At 45.6% G+C, this 5,638-nt stretch overlaps 1 pseudogene; it reads right to left on the bottom strand.

Moving 5' to 3' along the window:
- Positions 1-1,154: 1,154 nt before the first annotated feature.
- On the bottom strand, positions 1,155-2,429 carry LOC109575174 (AKT-interacting protein-like; annotated as a pseudogene).
- Positions 2,430-5,638: the final 3,209 nt, after the last annotated feature.

Here is a 5,638-nt window from a genome sequence, read left to right on the forward strand (position 1 = left end):
GGTAATGATGACTCTATATGTGAGATAGCAAAAGAGACACAGACATAAAGAACAGAATTTTGGACTCTGTGGGAGAAGGCCAGGGAGGGATGATTTGAGAAAATACCATTGAAACATGTATATTACCATATGTGAAATAGATGACCAGTCCAAGTTTGATGCATGAAACAGGGCACTCAAAGCCAGTGCACTGGGACAACCCTGAGGGATGGGATGGGGAGGGAGGTGGGAGGGGGATTCAGGATGGGGGACACATGTACACCCATGGCTGATTCATGTCAATGTATGGCAAAAACCACCACAATATTGTAAAGTAATTAGCCTGCAATTAAAATAAACTAATTAATTTTAAAATTAAAAAACTAGATGTCCATCAGCAGACGAATGGATAAGAAAGCTGTGGTACATATACACAATGGAGTATTACTCAGCCATTAGAAAGAATACATTTGAATCAGTTCTAATGAGGTGGATGAAACTGGAGCCGATTATACGGAGCGAAGTAAGCCAGAAAGAAAAACACCAATATAGTATACTAACGCATATATGGAATTTAGAAAGATGGTAACGATAACCCTCTATGTGAGACAGCAAAAGAGACACAGTCTTTTGGACTCTGTTGCGGGGCGGGGATGATTTGGGAGAATGGCATTGAAACATGTATAATATCATATAAGAAATGAATCGCCAGTCCAGGTTCGATGTAGGTGACTGAAAAGGGTTGCCATTCACTTCTCCAGGGGAATTTCCAGACCCAGGGATAGAATCCGGGTCTTCCCCATTGCAGGCAGATTCTTTACCATATGAGCCACAGGGAAGCCTTAAAATTCATAGATAGCACTGAGTTCTACCTACTTCACTAGTTTAAATGAATGCAACTTACCTTTAGCATTATATTCAGAAAAAATACATAAGTTTCAAGTCCCCAGTGATCAAAAATACTAAACTAGATAACCACCCGAAAGATTCTTTTACCAGAGGTAATGCAGTGCATAAAAAGAGGATTTCCAGAACTTGCTGTTAGAACCTAGGCACACACGGACCACACTGACATCAGCCACTCTTCACCACGGTTTGCTCTGCCGACAGTCCATCAGTCAACTCTACTAGCCTGAGTCCAGCAGGAAAGTTCATGGCGCACCAGAGTCACCAGCTTAAGCTGTTACTGTTTTCTCTTCTTTACTGAAAGGCTGTCCTTAGCTAGGATTTACCCATTACAGGCCAAGATGGACACTTTTATTATGCTGTTCTTCAGGCTTTGTCTGAGTCAGCATCTTCTCTCTAGCTTCAGCATGTACAGAAGGATTCCATAGAGAAAAGCTAATTATGTAGGGGTCTTCTATTTTAGGTTGGCCAAACAAATGAGCAATGCACACCTTAACACTGCCAACCACTTTACTTTTCAAAAGCTAAATAGATTTTACACCCAGTATTGCAGTCTCTGGGTTTAGGGGACTTGTTGGATCAATCTTGTAGAAAACTCACCTTGCACACATCAATACTTGCCAAATACAATTATTATTCCGCCTCCAGTTTGCAATGGAGAAGGAAATGGCAACCCACTCCAGTGTTCTTGCCTGGAGAATCACAGGGACGGAGGAGCCTGGTGGGCTGCCATCTATGGTGTCACACAGAGTTGGACACCACTGAAGCGACTTAGCAGCAGCAGCAGCCTCTTTGCAAATACTCTCTTCACATCCAGTTCACCTTTTTGTGTTCTCAGTGTGTGCTCAGTCACTCATTCATGTCCAGCTCTTTGCAACCCCATGGACTGTAGCCCTCTAGGCTCCTCTGTCCATGGGATTCTTCAGCCAAGAATACTGGAATGGGTAGCCATTTCCTTCTCCAGGGGATCTTCCCAACCCAGGGATCGAACCCACGTCTCCTGCATTGATAGGCAGGTTCTTTACCACTGAGTCACCTGGGAAGCCCCCAGTTCACATGAGATGGGATCAACTAGCGGGTGAAAGATGGGAATATCAAACACCAAATGTGGACAGTCACCATCTGGGTAGTTATCAGGGATGTAAACTTAAATACACCACCTTGATAGAGTCCATGCCCTGCAAACATGACTCCAAACCGCAGTAATGCAGATTAATAGGAAGGCAGCACATAGACACCTGGTGACTTCTGCTTCATACTCAAGGTAAAATCCACAAGAAGGAAGTATTCCAAGTAGAAAGGTCCATAAGAAGCATGGATGCCATTTGTGCTGCTGGGGCAGGAGATGTAGGTTTAATTATGGGCAGAGCGTTTTGTGGGGAAGAGAAGGCAGCTGTTTCTCTGGAGCAGTGTGTGGAGGACCAGTTTTCACATCCCAGCACTGTCTGCTCTTCACCATCAGATCGTTTGCATACAGAACTTGTAAACGTGCTCGGTTTACAAGCAAGCTTCGGGAGTTGGTGATGGACAGGGAAGCCTGGCATGCTGCAGTCCAGGGGTCGCAAAGAGTCGGACACAACTGAACTGAAATGAATTGAAGCATGCTCCAGAAAGGGTGATAACTTGTACTCCAAACAAAGAAATTCAGTGCTCTGTGTCATCAAACTCTTTCATGTTCAGAATTCACTTTACATTGGTGTTTTCAAGGCAGTGCTCCCGGCTGCCCAACGAGCCAGCACTGTCACAGCCCTACAGCATCTCTGGTTGTCTGGCCCCTACAAGCGGGATCTTAGTTCCCCGATCAGAGATGGAACCCTGGAGTAGAAGTACAGAGTTTCAGCCACTGGGCCGCCAGGGGAAGTCCCAGACCCACTCTGAACTTTACTTGGCTTCTTCAAGAGCTAAAAAGATGTAAACACCTGGCATTCTGTTCAAAATGGAACATGGTAGTAGTCACCACTCATGAAAAACAGGGAAGGCCCTGAATGACATTGTTTGGAACACAATCCCCAACCCTATCTCCCCACTACCCCTACCCTCTATAGGAACCCTGCCCCATTACAGAGATAGGAAACTGGGGTGTGGATTCCACAAACCTGAGTTGGCAGCCCTGTGGGATTCTCAGCAAGGGCACTAGGGAGGAACTAGAGAACCAAGGACAGAATAAGTTGTATTCTTATGAACAAGTGCCAGCCCAGTGAGACTCATCTAGAAACCTGGGGCCCAGCAGGTTCATTGTGGGTAATAAACAGGGGGACTCACTGCCATAGTGCCTCCCAGATCACTAAGCAGGTTCATAAACAGAAGAAGCCTGGAGGCAGAAAGCAGCTGGGCTTGGCTTCCCCCATGCCCTCTATGAGGGTTCTGGTCTAGGCCAGTCTGCACAGCTTGTTGATGACTGCTCTCCTGACCCTTCCAAGCATCCAGGAATTGATGACCCAGAAGAGAGAGTGAATAATAATCAGAATTTTACACAGAGGCTCAGAGAGGTTGTATAAGTTACCCAGAGTCATACAGCCCACTAGTAAAAGACTGGGGTTTCAATGTCAGACGTCTGCTCTTCAAAATACCCCAGCTTCCTGAGACAGCAGCCCTTAGACCTACTCCATCACCCGACATGCTGATCCGTTTGGCATTTTGGTATCAACAGGTGTGGAAGGAAGACGCCTGTCAGAAGCCACCAGAGTCTATGCCCTGGATTTTGCAGTGAAATGAAGGCAGGTGGGTTGGAGAAAGGAAGCAGCATGTTTGGTAAGGTATTACACAGGGTGGGGCGGCAGAGGGGCACACCGATGGAGCAGTCATTAAGTTGTCTCCCAGGAGACTTGAAGCTCTAAAGAGAGCAGCTCCAAGTGCTTTCTAGGAAAGGAGAATTTTTGAAGGACTTGACGCTACATTTCTCCCTTCCCCTCTTGTCAAACATCTTTTGCTAAACTCTGATTTTTAGCAAAAGCAGGAGTTTTATACTCAGCGTCCCTTCTCACATTAAATATAGCCCTGATTCTTATCTTTCTAGCCCTGGAAGAATTTGACATGTTATTGACATTAGGGAAGTCAGTTGAGGAGACAATGTCAGAGACAGATCGTCTGGGCTGAGAGCTTGAAGAAGTTATTTTCAAACAAAACAGCAGCCATAAAAGGGAAATGGGAAGCTGTGTATGAGGAAGCCGGGGAAAGGAAGAGACCAGCTCAGCCCCTCCACCCCTTGCCCAGCAACAGGGGGCAAATACATCACAAGGAGGTGTCAGACAGTCTACACAGAAGGATTCTGAGCTTCAGACCATCACCTGCTTCCAGACATCAAATGAAATCATAGAGCACTTTGAAGACATAAAATATTCAGGGGCCATAAGTGTCATAATTATTGTTACTCTTGTTGCTTAATCAGTGGAGCTGGGTGTCTGTCTTGGGGAGGATACTTTCAGACAGAGGTGAATGAGAAATGTCTTTACTACACATTCAGGCTGTCTTCTCTATATCTGTCAGCTCCCACATAAGAGTCAGACTATAAACAGAGAACAACAGAAGGATGCTGCTGTGTATTCATAACAGCCATCCATCAGGTGTGCACAGCTGCTCACAGCCTGCACAGCATTTCCATTCCCATCAGCTTGCACGTCCCCAGCACCGTCCCCTAGTCATGGAGTTGGGACTTGAGTCCTCTCCCCAAGGTCAAGGACAGGACTCGGCCTTCCTGCCTTTGCCTCTGTGACATAAGAACTCTGCCCTCCATATACCCAAAGTGAAAGTGAAGTCGCCCAGTCATGTCCAACTCCTTGCAACCCCATGGACTGTAGCCCACCAGGCTCCTCCATCCATAGGATTCTCCAGGCAAGAATACTGGAGTGGGTTGCCATTTCCCACTCCACCATATACCCTAAGGAAATCGTAATAGAAAAAGACACATGTACCCCAATGTTCACTGCCACAGTATTTACAATAGCTAAGACATGGAAGCAACCAAGATGTCGATTGACAGAGGAATGGATAAAGAAGATGTGGTATATACATATATAGAATGGAATATTAGTTATAAGAAGGAACACATTTGAATCAATTCTAATGAGGTGGATGAACCTAGAGCCTATTATACAGAGTAAGTCAGGAAGAGAAAAACAAATATCGTGTATTAACGCATATATGTGGAATCTAGGAAGATGGTACTGATGAAACTATTTGCAGGGCAGCAGTAGAGATGCAGACAGAGAGAACAGACATATGGACACTACCCACAGGGGGAAGCAGCCGAAGATCCAGCCACCCACTCACTAGGGTGGGCAAAGGAGAGACAGAGACAGTGTGTCCTTGATGACCATCCCGGGACCCTGAATCAGCCAACCCCAGAGCCTGTGCTAAGTTCAGCTTCTCAAGACATGAGATGATAGATGTCTTTATTGCATAAGCGGCTGTGGGTCAAGTGTTCTGCTTCTTGCCGAGAGCATCCTGATTAATTCAGCTCCTGGCAGGCAGCAGCTGGACATATCTGAGCTGTCCATTCAAGCAGCCGAAATCCAAACTAATAAAAGCAGTTAACACAGACTGCGTGCACTATGCCAGGCTCTCTGCCAAATGGTTTATATGGATTATTTCTATCATTCCTCATAGCTGTCCTATCAGATGGTTACTTACGGGGAAGATTCATTTACAGATGTGGAAACTGAGGAAGAGACTGTTTAAAAAACTCCTTCGAAGATAGTGACAGAACCAGAATATGAATCCAGGAATCTGACCCCAACATTTACGGTATCAAAGT

Source organism: Bos indicus, chromosome 21, assembly GCF_029378745.1.
Source record: "Bos indicus isolate NIAB-ARS_2022 breed Sahiwal x Tharparkar chromosome 21, NIAB-ARS_B.indTharparkar_mat_pri_1.0, whole genome shotgun sequence".
In the NCBI taxonomy this organism is placed as follows: domain Eukaryota; kingdom Metazoa; phylum Chordata; class Mammalia; order Artiodactyla; family Bovidae; genus Bos; species Bos indicus.